This window comes from Macaca thibetana, chromosome 15 (genome assembly GCF_024542745.1).
Source record: "Macaca thibetana thibetana isolate TM-01 chromosome 15, ASM2454274v1, whole genome shotgun sequence".
Classification (NCBI taxonomy): domain Eukaryota; kingdom Metazoa; phylum Chordata; class Mammalia; order Primates; family Cercopithecidae; genus Macaca; species Macaca thibetana.
Window position 1 is genome coordinate 78,824,039 of NC_065592.1, and position 16,039 is coordinate 78,840,077.

The 16,039-nt window shown below is 44.4% G+C and overlaps 1 protein-coding gene across 1 annotated transcript in view; it reads right to left on the reverse strand.

The window, feature by feature from the left end:
• The window catches only part of SMARCA2 (SWI/SNF related, matrix associated, actin dependent regulator of chromatin, subfamily a, member 2), a 182,204-nt gene extending 168,421 nt beyond the window's left edge, over positions 1 to 13,783 (reverse strand). Inside the window, 1 exon segment of the mRNA XM_050761733.1 lies at positions 12,673 to 13,783. The gene's annotated coding sequence lies outside the window, so the exon portion shown is untranslated.
• Between the last annotated feature and the right edge of the window lie 2,256 nt (positions 13,784 to 16,039).

Consider the following 16,039-nt stretch of genomic DNA (forward strand, 5'->3'; position numbering starts at 1 on the left):
TCACCATAGCAGGGCTCTTTACCCACAGGGGAATGACGGGCTGGAAGGGCAGTACAAAAAACACATTCTTTCCATTCCTAGCGACCCATCGCTCGCACTGAATCTCTAGAGTATGAGGGCCATGAAGGCAGGGCATGCTCGGTTTCCCTTCCACGTTCCCAGCACCTCAACCAGCATATAGTCATAGCTCAAAAATTATCTGATGAATCCACTGCAGAGGAAATTTCAAGGGCCAACTATTAATAAAATCAACTATTTAATTTTAACTTTAATTTTTCATATTTTTAGAGACAGGGCTTCTCTCTATTGCCCAGGCTGGAGGACAGTGGAGAGCTCATGGCTCACTGCAGCCTCAAAACTCCTAGGTTCAAGTGATCCTCCCCCATCAGCCTCCCAAGTAGCTAGGACACAGGCGGCACCACCATGCCAAGCTAATTTTTTTTTTATCTTTTGTAAAGACAGAGTCTCACTATATTGCCCAGGCTGGTCTTGAACTCCTGGCCTCAAGTGATCCTCCCACCTTGGCCTCCCAAACCACTGGGATTACAGGTGTGAGCCACTGCAGCCGGCTTCAGTTAATTTTATAAATAAAAACCACAGAGCGGTCAGTGTTTGGGTTGTGTTCCCATAAAGATATCCTTAAAGTGTAGGCAAGAATTTAGGCCATTTTGACAAATAAATTAGAGCTAAAACGCAAAGCAGTCAAAGGCTACTTCAGAGTGATCATAAGCAGGGGATCAAAACAGGACGAAGGGAACCCAGTACAAGTGGCTTCTAAACAACAGAGGAGCCTCAACAGTGAATTACAGCCTTGAATTCACTAGAGAGCCCAATGTTATTATTTATTCTTTGTGATGAACAAAGCAGACGGAAGTAACTTTTTTTTTTTTTTTTTTTTTGCTTTCCACCACCTCACACAGGTTCAGTCAGCATTTTAAATTTAGGAAGCTGACGTCAATTCAGTGCTACTACAAGATATAATGTTCTTTCATGTATATCAGCACGCTAATACACCCTTTTATTTTTTAGTGAATAAAAGGAAATTGCTTACTTCCTGTTACGGTTTACACTGAAATCAGCTTCAATAGGTATTACAGTAATATACCACGAGTTTGAACAATGAAGATACAAATACTGAAGTTAGTTAGGCTGATATTCCTACTTTTAATATAATTGATGCATATTAAATATGAAATTCTAATATATATTAGCCCATAACGCTACTTTCCGCTTGCATTATCATTTCCACCTGGGAATCTCAGAGAATGTTGTAATTACTCATATATAGTCCCATAAAAATGCTTCTCATTTTTTTGTTGAAGGAAACTATTAAAAATGTCTTAGAGGGAAAACAAGTTACAAGGGAAGTGGAAAATTACGGGCGTATAATTGGAATGTTAATATAGGAACATGTTATATAGGAAACTAATAAGAAGAGAACCTCAGATGCCTGGACTTCAATGAATGTGTGTGGCTCAGACTAACAGTAAAGTTTAACAAATGAAGAAACTTAGCCTATGCCATATAACTAATGAATGGCAGAGATCTGGACTCTCATAGAACTCGATGTGATATTCACTGATGTCCCACTGGGAGCTGAGAGACCTGGGTTCTGGTCTCAGGGTCACCACCAACTCTGGGGCCCTGGGAAAAGTGCCTTTCCTCTGGGGTCTTGACTTCCTCCAGGCTCAGGATAGGAGTATCTCAAAGGACCCTTCCAGCTGTCCATCTATGACGTGATGCCTGCTGCCTCCAGAGCATCTTGAAGACTTCATCCAAACCTGTGTGTTGGAAAGTCCATTAATGGACTCCCAAGGCAAAATCAGGGCTGCCCTAGGATCTGCTGTGGCTACCATCACCCAAGTATACCCAAGGGGAGGACTCTCAAAGATGAGGTCTATAATCCTGGCCTCTTATTCTTCCTCTTCATTTCGGGTGGCAACTTTATTTTACAGTTCAGGTATATAATTAAACTTTCCCACAGTATGAAGAAACCTGGGGAAATAAATTAGAAAGAGGTGCTAGTCTCAAGCAGCACATCATTACTAAGTTAGTATGATTAAGGTTTAAAGTCCAGTATTGGTCAACTCCGCTTCTCCCTCACCAGCCCTGCTGGTATCCCCTGGACTCTCTGCCCCTTTCTTCTCCAAAGCACTAATGAGACAATAGAGATAGGGTGGTGATGAGAGCAGTAAGCATAGTAGGGTAGGCTGGAGGAGAGGGCCCAGATGGACTTCACAGGGCAGTGGTAGGTCTGCTCACATAATAACACACAAAATCTATTTTTATTTTGTGTTGGGAGAAGGAGGGAGTTTCACATTGTCACAGAAAAGAACAACCTGCTCCACAAGTATCTGTATGTGGCTAACAACATAATGACAAAAATGTATCTGGGGAGAGGGGGACACAGCAACCTCCCCATACACATGCATTGCTGGTCCCCATCTTCCCCTAGACCAGGACTCCCCGAGGGCCAAACCACTATGTTCTTAGGCAAGAATTTCTCAGCAGTATACTCTGTCTTGATTTCATCCTTACTTCCCACTTTCCCACATTCACAACTAGAGACTGTGTGTTTTTAAAAAGAAGAGGCCCCAGAGGAACTTTCCAGAGCTCCAAACACCACAGTCATCCTCCCTCGGCCAAATCTCCATCCTCTGCCCTTAGCTGAAAGGCTCAGCACAGCCATCCGCGTATTAAAAGTTCGACTTCACGGAATTTTAAGGGTCACCACTCCAAAACTTGTGTCTTACGGTCTAATTGTAATCAACAGAAACACCAAAGACCCCCACATGTAGAGTAGTATTTGAACACACCTATGTGTGTTTCCTAATAATTCTGGTGACTTGAAGAGACATTTCTCCACACCCCCATTGAAAAGATGAGAGCAGTAAGGCAGAAAGGGAAAACATAGCTTCCCCAAAGTAACATCTGCAACAGGAGAGAAACCCCAGGCAGAACCTTTTATCTCTGGACTCCCAGTCCAACACTGAGCTACTACACGGATGAAGCAAGAAATGTTTCCACCAGAGTTTTCACCAGGCCAGAGCGATGTGCAGGGTTAGAAAGTCGAAGACAAAGAAAAAAATGTCAGAAACAATGGGAGGGATATCTTGCAAGGACTAGGCTTTGGCTGTGATCATATATTAACTTATCACAGGCTAGAGAAGTAAAGAGAAGCCCTGAAATGTGAAATGAAGACAATGTCATAAACTGGAAAGGTCGATGATGTTTTAGTTACTTATTCCCTACTATACCGAGTATCTACCAGGTACAAGGCATGCAGCGGGTACAAAAATGAAGAGAAGGCTTACCCCACAACTCTGGAAGTCGGACAGGGAAATGAGACTTGTGTATAAGTAGCAACAAGAGAAAAATATTGAAAGATCCTATAGGACACGGAGGGGTACAGCTAATCTATCCAACACAGCCATAGAGTGGGAGACACTACTTTTAGCTCAGAGGGTAGAGGAGAGAAAGGAATTAGGTAAAGTGTAATGGAGAAGGTAGCATTTCAGCAAGGCCTTTACGTTTAAAAAAAAAAAAAAAGTTCCCTAGAAACTTTTGGTTTCTAGTCACAGAGTTTAGGGAAGCACAGCAACCTTGACAATATCTCTTAAATTGCTCTTCACCAAACTTCATAAGAAAGCACAAGGAAATCTTGGATCTCCAGCCTGTCTTTTTTCACTGCTCACTTTACAGAAAAACTTTGAGCTCCAGGTTAAAGGTGGAATATCAGAAATAAAAGTTAGGCCCAGTCCACATCTCTAAGAAGATCCCAGTCTTATTAGCGTTCTGGCTGTTACAGGAGAACTGCAAGGTTCAGGAGATAGTTAAGATAAGAGTTCTTTTTATGTCTGTTTGCTGATTCAGAACATCTCCCCTGACCTGAAGGGCTGCCTCTTGTTTTCTATGTGGCTTTCTCTATAAAGGAATTGATAATTCACCCACAAGAAGTAGCAACATCTTTAGAACTGGGCCTCAAGCACTGTTATGCTTAATGGGGAAGCAGTGCGGGGGTAAGGAGAACAGCAATGCAGATAAAGGAAATAAATCTACCCGAAGTTTCTTTTTTAGAGGCCAAGGTTGTCGGGATAAGCGGTGAAACATTACCAAGGCCCACACTGCTTCTTGGTCTGAGCTGTGCAACTTTAAACAATGCATAATGTGATTTATACCACAGATAAAAATCACACTTGGTTTTAAAGTTAACATTGTAAGTTGCTCCATCAAGACCCTAGAAAATCATTGAAAACATTTCTTCAGCATTCTTGTGGTTATTCACGACACTTTCCCATTCGTTTCAAAGTCAAATATATTTTTTAAAAGTTGTTGGATTAAAACTTTCCTCTGTTCCTTGGGCTTCTGTGAACTCTCCTTCATCTTTCAATCAGGGAAACAAATTAGGATGTGTGTGAGCTGCTGCCCTCACTTTAAATAAACTGCCTTGGGAACCGTCCTTGCCCAGAGTCAGACCTGGCAAATGCTGTGAGGCAGCTCTGTGCACAAAAGAAGATAACAACAAACTCGGGCAGCAGCTAATTAGTCCCCCATGAACCTCAGACACTGCCTTAATAGGATCCTGCCTCTTAACATTACCACCCCTATAGATACCATGAGTTGCCATCTCAAAAGAGTCTACCTGTGATGCAATTTCATGGTCTTTCCATGAGGACTGACAATGGTCCCACAAAGGAAGAATTGTTTTAAAAAGGGAATTTACGAGAAAACCCAAAGTGTTAAGAAACCCTTTAGCAAAGCATCCTCTACTCTAAGACTCATGTCCATTAGTCGTTATAAAGGTAATCACAGATGACTATCACTTTTAAAATTCAGTGGAACCCAAACTGCTGGGCAAACTGGTCAAAACAAAACCTAACAAACTAAAAAAAAAAAAAGTTAGTTTCAAATCATGACACTCTGAAAGGTAGTAGGTCATGTACGTTTACACATATGCCTCTCTCTCCTAGGTTAGGCCCTTTTGCAAAGCAACCTCATTCTGGATGTTGATAAGAATCAACAATAGCCACTTCCTTTTCTGTCTGCCAAGATAAGTTTATTTATACTTTAAACATATAAAAAGAAGAGTCTGAAATACATACTTTAAAAATGTCTGGTTGAAATGGCACATTTTTACTGAAGAGTAAAACTCAACCATCATATGCTGAATGAAATAAAGTTATATGATAGGCACTCATTAAATGTCAACTGGCCCTGACTTTCATAGTAGCAACAATTCAACAATGAACTCCAAGTTCATTGCAGTTAAAATAGGTAACAGCCATTAATGATGTTAATATGCCTTTTAAAAAATCAACAAGTGAGTTCATTTAACTTGAGTTTCAACCTCCTTACCTATAAAATAGAGATAATAGTAGCTGACTACAACTTCAATTTTGATACGAATCAAATAAAATATGAGATATAAAGATACCTTGTGAGCTATCATATGCTCGCATTATTGCCAGGATCCTTCTAACAGCTTAATTCCCACTCCGGACTTGAATCCACAATTTGCCAGATTAATCTAAAATATTGCTTTGTTCATGTATTCCCTTGCTCAAAACTTCTGAGACAAGCCTCCAATACAGATTGGGTAAAAGATTCATGCTTTAGCCTGCAAGTCAAGTCTTTCCACAATCTCCGACTTTATCTTCTGAAAATTCTCCCCAACTAGAACTTCTTGCTCCAGGCAACCAGGTCAAAACAGGTACATTGGTCTTTCCACGTTCCTTCAGGCCGGGTCTCTTGTGATCTCGGGGCTTTCTTCTGATCTGGGATGCTCAGATGCCACCACCCCCACCTCTGCCCTCCCCCTACAGCAACCTTATCCCATCTCAAAGACCTTATCTACCCCATCAACTCAAGAAAGCTCATCCTGATCTCCCTCTTTGTGTATCACATGGCCCATGCACTTTACCATTTGTTATTTGTATTCAATATGCTATTATAAATACAATATTAAATGTTCAGGTACATTCTTCAAGACACATAAATTATTAATTACAGATCATCTGTTTTTTACAGAATTTTGGACTTTGCTTAATGGTCTTTTAGTATAGCACAACAGCAAGCCACAAAATAGTTGTGAGTATTTGCGAAGCCATTTATTACACGCCCAGTTCAACAAAGCAGAGGGGGAAGATGGGAGGAGGCTTTCCTTCAGGACCTCCAGTTTCCATGTGTGATAACGCATCTCCCAGTGGGATGGTAAAAACTGAAATATACCACATCAAGTAGGTAAAGAAATATAGAATCATCCTGAACCAGAAAAACGCATTTTAAGTGTAAACTGATATAGAATTTCCCTTGGAGAACCTGTAAGCCAATATATGATGTTTCTTTTTGGTTAGAGATTTTTACCATTTTTAAAGAATTTTGAATTCCAAATTCTGAATTTAGTCGTTTGTTTTTTTTTTTTTTTAAAGGAGGGAGTTTCAATTATATTTAATGGTTTTCGAACTTTAAATATTATTTCAACTTCTGTGGGCCCCATTCATCAACTTACAAAACAGCCAGCCCATATTTAAATTAGGCCGGTTTCTAAAAAGTTTCTAAAATATTAGTGCTTGCATAGATGTAGATGATATATTGGCAAAAGATTGATACTTAAGGCCAGGCGCAGTGGCTCAAGCCTGTAATCCCAGCACTTTGGGAGGCCGAGACGGGCGGATCACGAGGTCAGGAGATCAAGACTATCCTGGCTAACACGGTGAAACCCCGTCTCTACTAAAAATACAAAAAACTAGCCGGGCCAGGTGGTTGGCGCCTATAGTCCCAGCTACTCGGGAGGCTGAGGCAGGAGAATGGCGTGAACCCGGGAGGCGGAGCTTGCAGTGAGCTGAGATCTGGCCACTGCACTCCAGCCTGGGCGACAGAGCCAGACTCCGTCTCAAAAAAAAAAAAAAAAAGATTGATACTTAAATTGATACTAATCCACCTAAAAATACTATAGAATATTGTGATTTTTAAAAATGTTTTAAATCTTACAGGTATATAGCCAGATTATAATTGTTCAAATATTCTGGAAGTCTTAGCTATCTAACAAAATATCCTAATTCATACTAGGCTTCAATTATATAATAATGTATTACAAACCCAGAAATCCAAAAGGACATTATGTCAGAGTTTCAGGCCAAAATCTTGTATTCCATATCTAAAGCATCATTCCAAATGTGTAAATTAATGAGGTGGTTGTATCAAACATTCAAAAGACCAGCTATTTTGTTCCTGAATTTCACTGACTCTAGTCTATGTTTTTCTGAGGTATAATTATTCAAGCATCTTTAACGGTATCTTTACAACTTTCATTACTTAAAAGCTCTCTCTCTCACATATCCTACACTTTCAAGAAAAAGTGCTATATTAACATGGGTGATAATAAAGTCATAATAAACAGTAAGAAAGCTGCAGTTGTACAAATCCAGGTTGCAAGATCCCATTTAACTTAATGATAAATATCTTATGTAAATAAATATGCTCTCTTTCATAATGACTCTGGCAGAACATAGTTTTAGACTCCTATACTCCCTTGTAAGTATAAAGTCGTAAGATTCTATATAGAAAAAATAATCACTCCAGGCCTTCCTAAATATGCTATCAAATAAATTACCACCATGTGTATTTTCTACTCACAACTACTTAGGGAATGACCCATGACTTTATTAACCGGCTAAAGGTCAGAGTCCCCTAATAAGAACTCTTCCAAAAGTGACAGAAAATTCACATCCTCTATTGGCCAAAAACATCTCCAAAACACAACATTTAAGGGGAAAAAAACAATTTAGAAGATAATTCTTTTACATTAAAAAGGAGAAATCAGAAATAGCCCCCAAATGTTGTTTTCATACTACGGAAATGTTCTCATCTGCTCACAAGAAATACAGCAGAAGAGAAATGTAACTCATATAGTTTTCTAAGGTCACTCATGTTAACCAAAGAATTTGTCCCTATTGTCCCTTAAAATCGTCTTGACCAGAAACAATAAGAATCAAATCTTAAAGTGGTTAAATCAGGTCCTACCAACACTCCTTCCACTTGCAAATGCTGGGAAATAGTCCTTAGTATTACATTTGTGACAATTCGGTTGCCCTCATGGCAGCATGTCAAGATGTCATAAATAGTGATTTATTATTTCTCTGGGGTATCAAAAAGCTGCTGACCTAAGAGAGTTTGACAAAGGCCTTGTTTACAAAGGAAGACTTCTAAAGGAGAAAAAAAAAAAACAAGAAAACACTGGAGGACAGCACCACTTTTATAATTTATAAAAGTCTTCTTTTTTTATGCTCTTGCTGTAATGCATAATAATAAATGTCAAAATATTACAGTAATAGAAGAAGCATCACAATTAACTTTTAGAAAAGGATGTGATATGCTTTTATACTGGCCTGTAGAATGATTTATCTTAAACTTAATCAAAGAAAAAAATTTTAAATACTTATCTGCAAAAGTGTTACTTTCTAGTTATACCATGTCAGGAATACTTTAAACAGAATTCAAGCATTAACAATATAATACAAGCCGAGGCACTTCTTTTTTTTTTTTTTTTTTTTTTTTTTTAATCAATTCTAAGCCTCAGGTGTTGGTCAAAGCACTTTTCAAGAAACTTGACGAGAAATGCTCAAAAACCACTTTACAAACGAACAAAAGAAAAGATCTAAGGCTGCTTTGAACATGCTCTTGTGGTGAATATTTTCTGTGAAACACCACAGTGCAGCTAGTCCTGATGCTGGGCTGTAACTGATATAAGTCATAAGAGAAAGGCTGCATTGAAGGAAGCCGTCCCTCCCCACACCCTCTTCAAGGGTTCTGATACCCCACATTCCTCATTCATTTTAAATGTTCTTTACAAAAATGGCATCTCTCTGATGCCCCCAAGGTAGATGGACCTCCGATCTACTGGGTTGTTTTTATTTTATTTTTTCCCCTCAGTCTACCGCAATAAGTATCTTTTGGACCTAACAGGTGTCTCTAAATCCACTCTTTACAATAGCAAACATTTGCATTGTAAAGAAACATTTGAGGAAAAAAAAGAAAGCAAGGCCAGGAGAATAAAAGAGCAATTAGATTCCTAAAAGAAAAAGTGTGTCTCATTTTGCATAACAATGCAGCAACTAGGATTCAAATCTGCCACGCCTCTTAACACTTCACCAATGTGCTAGAGGTAGCCTGGAAGCCTAAAATGCCAATGCTGGCCAATAAGCTTCTGGTAGTGGCCCCCCAGATAGCAGATGGAGAATATTACTGAAAATATTTGAAGGTTAATATGTAAGTATACACATACATAACATTGGGTATGGCTTTTTAAATTATTATTAGGGTTCTCAATAGTTTCTGAGTCTTTGGTGGTTAGATAGAAATTTTCTGCTACTCAACACTCAAGCAACAATCTCATTATTTATGCAAGCATTCTCTCTTCAGACAAGCAAGGCACAGAACCAGGTGTAAATTTTAAGTCTTTTGAAATGGAAGTTTGAAATTTAACTCGCTATTGGTAAGGCAGAAATGTTAAAAATAACCACTCAATGCAGTAAACAAACTGTGTATCCTTAATGTCTTCCTTGTGCTCTAAGAGTACACATATAAAGTCATACATGCCTACATGACGACCAGAAAGGAGACAATGATGACACCTCTCCAAAAAATTACTAGCCCAGGTCGCTTTGCTTTTACCAAAGCACCAACCTCCATCAGGTTAAGGAGGAGGAAAAAAAAAAAAAGAGACAACCTTGCAAAACTCACCCAAAAGTTATATAAACAAAGAAGGGGAGAAGCCCAGTCTAGGCTTTACACCCATGTGCTACTAAAATTACATAACACCCGGTGCAGACATTGAATAAGGAATGGATTCTGCACAACACCCCCACTCCCTCGGCTCCCAAGCTTTCCTCATTCCCTTAAAAAATCCAAACGCCTGGCAAGAGCTAGTGGACGACTTTGAATATTTATTTTATTGCTGGAGTAAATCCTGCGAGAGTTGGAGGTACGTTTAGGCCCGAAGTTTGAATGTGCAACAGCCCCGGGGCGCAGCGACTCACACTCTCCGGACCCGGAGGAGAAAGAACTGACAAGCAACAGCAGCCAGCAAGGCCTTCTTCCCCCTCATGGTGCCTCCCGCTGGAAAGTTTTCCACGCAATCGATCCGAGGACAAGGAGCCCATTTCCCCCGCCTGCCTGACTTTGCAGGAAAGGCGAGCCGGGAGACCGGAGGGGGCTGGCAGGGAAAAAACTGGAAAGCTCCGCACACAGCCGGCGGCAGGGCTGCGCAGGCTCCTTACCTGGAGAACGCGGAACAAAAAGGGGCGCGGGGTTCGCGGAGCTTGGGGTGGCGGCGCGGCCGGCGGACAGGAACCGGTCTCCGAGCCGCAGCTCTAGGCCCGCGCCACAGCCCGCGGCCCGGCCCCCGCCGCCGCCGCTTCCTCCCTCGCGCGCGTCATGTCACGGCAATCAAACATGTCTGTGTGCTGTGTGCGCTTCGTTGCTGTGACTTCCTGATTCTCTGCCGCTCGCGCGCGCACACACACACATTCACAACCACACGCACACGCCACCCCCACCAGCCCTCGCCACCAAACCTCGCCTTGTCCTTCCCGGGCTCCAGGGGAGGGTGCGGGCAGGAGCAGCTGCCCGAGCCGCTGCTCCCGACGCACTGGCTCCTGCGCGCACAACACACACTCACACTCGCACTCACACTCACGAGCAGACACACTCGCGCCGGCCGGGAGGGCGCGGAGGCTCGAGCCGCGGGAGCTCGCCGCCCCCTCCCACCCCTCCACCCTACTTAGCCGCCCTGCCAAACTTTTTTTTTCCTGCCTGATCCACGTCCAACTTCCCTCCACCCCACCCCCCAAGCAGCCCAGCCAGCCCCGCGCTCACCACCATCCGCAGCAAACGGCAACCCGGATAAAAATAATAATGCAATCCAGGCGGCGGAGGCGGAGGCGAGCGATCAGACACTGGCAGGAGGCGATTTCCCCGCGTGTACCGGAAACCGGCCCAAGTGCCCCGGCCAAGGCGCGGGTGTCCCCTGGAGCCCGCACTGCCGCGCCCCGCCCTGCGCGGTGTAACTGCGCCCAGGCTGCGAGGCCTGGTGCGGGGCACTGAGAGCACTGTGCTCCGTGTGAGCCCTGCGACCGGAGGGCGCCGAGGGGCTGGCGCGCCGGACCGGTTATTTAGGGAAGTGCATCGCGACACCTTTGCAGATGGCATGGCCGTGTTTTGCAACGCAAACGGGAGGAGGGAGGACGGCCGGGTGGAGGGGGAGAGCAAAGGAAGGGGTAAACCAGATTGGGATGGGAATAAAGCAAACTCCTGAGCAGGGAGCGAGAAGGAAGGAGTGCGTGTCATCGTTAAGAGGAGGCTCCTACTCGGTCTCCCCGCCTCCCGCCCTCGCCACCCCCCTATTCCCTCCCCACTGCAGCCCTTCCCCTTCCCGGACGAATGACACCGCCGCTGCCCGATGGTGCGCGGGTCCTGTTTGTGACAGTCAGGCAGAGAAGATTATCGGGATCATGGCCTCCCCTGCCCGCAGCCGCCGTGGCTCTCCCGGGTCCCGGCGCGCCCCTAGCACCCGGACGATCGCAGGCGCCCCACGCCCGCAGCTCCCGCGGCGCTAGCAAGGGGAAGACGCGAAGCAAAAGAACACAGACCCAGGGAGAGGAAGGGCAGGGTAACGGAGCCTGGCGAGCACCTCCGTGCCCGACCTCCTTGGGGGCCTCCTCCCTCCCCTCCAGCAGTGCGGCCCGGGCCGGACATCCCGAACTTCAACACCCGAGCCTGCGCTGCCGCCAGGTACAGGGGCAGGGACGTCCGCAGCGCCCGGGGCGCAGCCCCCTGTCAGCCCCTTTGCCTAAAGGCCTGCCTACCAATCAGCGTCCCCATCCACGCCGGAGGAAACGCGGAAAGTGGAGGTGACACCTCCGATCAGGCACGCACCGGCCCCGCGGCAGTGGCCGCCGCCTCCTCTGCGCGTCAGCTCGGGCTTCTCCCGCTGCGATCCGCTCACGTCTCCGCAGCCGGAGCCCTTTAAACAAGTCCCTGGGAAGCGGGTGGCAGCAGTGTTCGCTGGCGCCCCGCCGCCAGCCTGGGCTCCTCGCCCTCCTTTCCCGTTCCCCTTCCAACTCTTCCGGGGAGGGTACCTCGGGATGAACAGAAGCGTTTCCATCCTCCTCCCCTGTACCCCAGGCCTTCCCCCTCCAGCTGCCACCCCCCTCCCCCCGCCTCGCTTTTAAGGGGATGGGGGGTATTGCAACCTGGCCGAATGTGTGTGTTGCAACCTTGAGTTGGCAGCGCATCTGACTGCCTACTCAGGATCAAGGCTGTGGTTTGTTGGGATTTTTTTCCTCCTTTGCCCCCTTGAAGTAGTAATTATTACTGTTATTATTAGAACAGCAAGGTTCGGTTGAAACTTTCTCGTTTCTTCCACGGCCGCCTGGGAGCTGTCGTTACAGCATTCCACCTGAGGCCCGCGGGGAGGAGGCGGGCTTTTTTTGTTGTGGCGGTTGGCCCGCCTGTTTGTTTTGGTCTCCTTGCATGCACAATAAATAATAATTAGGATAATAATGAATAATCCCGGGCGAAGGCGGCGCGGTGCTGGAGGGGTTTGCGCGGCGGCTGCAGCGGGGCGGCCGAAGGGAGGGGAAAGAGGAGAAAAGAGTTGTAAGTTATATTTACCTTGCTCGCGAGGAGTGTGCTGGCTGAATCTCTTCCCTCTCTGAGTCACCCAGAGTACAGAAACAGAGGGAGAGAAGACTAGATTATGAATATGACTTCATTGATGACAGCCGTCCCCTCCTCTTCCTAAACTCGGGCTCCGCCCAGCGTCCCACCCTCGCCTCCTCCACGGGCGCCGGAAGACGTGCCGCAGTTGGCCCCGCGCGCCGCTCCTCCCTGCCCGCCCAGGCGCGGGTTGGCGGGACGCGCCTGTCACTCGCCCAGCTCAGCGACTCCGGGAGCGCGGGGGGAGGAGGGGGCGGTGTGCAAGAATGTGGATCGAGACAGCTCTACTGTATGCGTGGATCCGTGTGTGCCTGCAAGGCGCCGGCTCTCGGGCGGTGTTTGTGCCTGGAGCAGAGAAACTGCGCAGGATGCAGAAAGCCCCCAGCCCTGCTGGAGTTGGGCGCCCGCTATCCCTTCCCTGGGAGTCCTCTTCTGCGGGCGCTGCGGGGCTCCTCCAGGGAGACTGGGGAAGGGGAGGAGGCGAAGCAAAAAGGGAGGGCAGCCGTAGTAATAGCGCGTAGTAGTTTGGGGGTATGTGGAGAAGGTGCTGGAATTTAACTGTGCCTCCGCCTGCCAGTGCGAGCCTGCAGAGAGAAAGGGAGTGGATGGGGGGGAGGGCTCCGAGTGGCACCAAAGCTGTTTGTGGCACAGTGTTGACTGTGGAAAAAACGGGCATTGTCGTGCCGGCTGAAACTTTTTCTCCCCCTTCCCCAAGGCTGTCATTATAAATCTGCCCCCTATTCCCCGTAAAAAAAAAAAAAAGAAGGCGGGCACAAAGAACATTCCTGCCAAATCTGTCTCTTCCCTGAAGGACTGCAAGCTTCCAAATGCCAACGAGGGAGAAACAGCTGAGAGGCTGAACGCCTTATAAATAAGTAAACCCACCCTAACCTCTCTCTTTACCTCGTGGACTAGACACAGCACTATAACCTTCCCTCACCTGCCATCTTCGCTAAAATATTTACAAAATTACGGAAAAACAATCCCTGGGGGCGGGGCTGGCGGGTTAGGGGGTGGCTGAAGCATGGAATCTGGTTTTGATTTAAAAAGAGGAATAAATCTCTTATTCTCTGCAGACCGTAGTCTCTTCCCTCTCACCCCGCATTTAAGACCAATTAAGGCTACAAATTGTAATCTGCTGGCAAGTCGCGGTTTTGAGACCTCTTTGCTCCAATTTTCCTTGAAATGCAGTACTTTGGCCGGACCAGTAGGTTAGTGTTTGGTGAGACAATTTTATTTTTAGTTTCATGAAGTGTGAAAGAATGTTAGGAGATTTTAAATCAGGGCCCTATTACTTTAGACTCAGATTAATGTAGGTGCTTGACTCTTAAAATTAAAACTGTTCCTATGCAGTAGTGTTATGAAAAGTATGATTTATCCCTTATTTCGTAATGTAATGGCTTAAATTAGTCATTCAAAGTGCACTGTGACTATCTGGTTGAGGATTTTTCCCCCTAGAGTAAAATCCTATTTTAAGACCATTTTGCTGTTGCAAAATTGACTCCATTTGAGCAACTGGGTCTGAAATGCAGTTCTAGGATGCTTAAAACTTCAAGCTGGATAAGTTGAAGACAAGAAGTAATGGAAAGAACGCCAAATGCTGCCATGTAGTAATTAAGAAGCAAGAATTGTTTATATCACTAGTCCACTGCTGGCTGAAGGAGAGCCCACCAGGGCACCATTTTCATGATGGCTAGGAGTGTTGGTGATCACCCACCCCATAGCTTTCTAAGGTCTTATTACTTGCTTGTTAACTTTAGCTTCATCATTTTCTGTCTATCTTGAAGTGAACCTCAAGACAACAAAAGATAATAATACGGCTAAGAGAAATAGAATATAGTGCGCCCTGAAGGATCCATTGTAAGAACTTGCTTTTCTGCCTGAGGATATGCCGGTGTAACTATTAACTGAGAAATATATAGTGAGAAATTTTAAGCAAGATTAGTAGTGTAATAAAAGTGTAACATAAATACTAACTTCTAACTGCCTAATAAGTCGCAACTAATAATATAGCCGGATGACCTAGCTGTCTCTAATAAAGAGATTTAACCTAATAGCAATGCTTATTACATTGAGAGTATTAGGTTTTAATTTTTTAGGGTCTTAATTTGTTTCCCTGGCATGCCAACCTCACATGCCAATTTTCAGAAATTGATAACTTCACTTTCATTCCCTTGTGAATAAATGCCCTTTATCCCCTTAAGATTCTACCTCCACTTGCCATGCAAATCCTCAAAAAACAAAAACAAAACCCAATCAATTAGTAAGTCCCTGGAAAAAGAAACTGTCCATTCCTTCTGGCATTTTGTCAGAGGGAAAGTAAAGAAGAAAACATTCCCTTTGTTATATGTGTATATTCTTCAGCTCATACAAAATTTTGATGTTGTCCTTGGAGGCGTTGGTGTCCATGTATTGTATATGCACAGCTATGGGAATTGAAAATAAAATATATCATTGGGAACAGAGATTAAATATAGATACTGCATCTCCCTCTCCCTTCACGTTGGTCTAAGAAAGCACCACCTTCCCCCATCACCCTTCAAGTCTTTCCTCTAAAAATTCATCTTGTTTGTGGTTTGTACCCCAGCAGTTAGGAATTTTATAAAATAAGGCCTAAACTCAGGAGAAATGAAAAGGCAGCATCATTCACTTGGTACAAAAAGAAGATTGTAGAACATATAGCATGAGTTTCACCTCTGAGGTAAAACGAAATTTAACAATTGAAGTTAAGGAGGAAAATGATGGGGTTTTTTGTTTTGTTTTGCAGAAAATCATACAAAAGCAAATGTGGTTGGAGGGTAAAAGGACTCCAGGAGGCTGCACAGAGTGCTACATTCACACGAAGCTTTTCTTTTTGGACTTTGATGAGTCATAATGTGTTCTCTGAACTTGCTTTTCTCTTTCTAGTTTGGTATCAAAAGATAGAAGTCACTTTTTCATGTCTATATGGCCACGTTCACTTGTTATGTAAGTCTGCTTTGGTTGGCATTCTGTATAGAGGAGATATTGGATTTCAAACTTGATATCTGGATACAACACCCTCATAAAGAATAATTCCATGCACAATGTTAGGAAGCTTCTAGTCCCAACAGACAAACTGCTAATGCTGCCTGAAATGTTGCCTAGCTTCAAACATAAGCAGGTAAGACCATTTAGGCAGTGAGTATTTCATCTTCAGTTATGGAAACCAAGCTTTGACAAATTGAATCAGCTGACATTTAATTTAAAGAATAGTTTAGAATTAGCAAGTAAATTTATTACAGAAATCAACACTCCTCTCTCTCCATTTTTCTTTTTTTTCTTTTTGAGTCAGAGTCTTGCT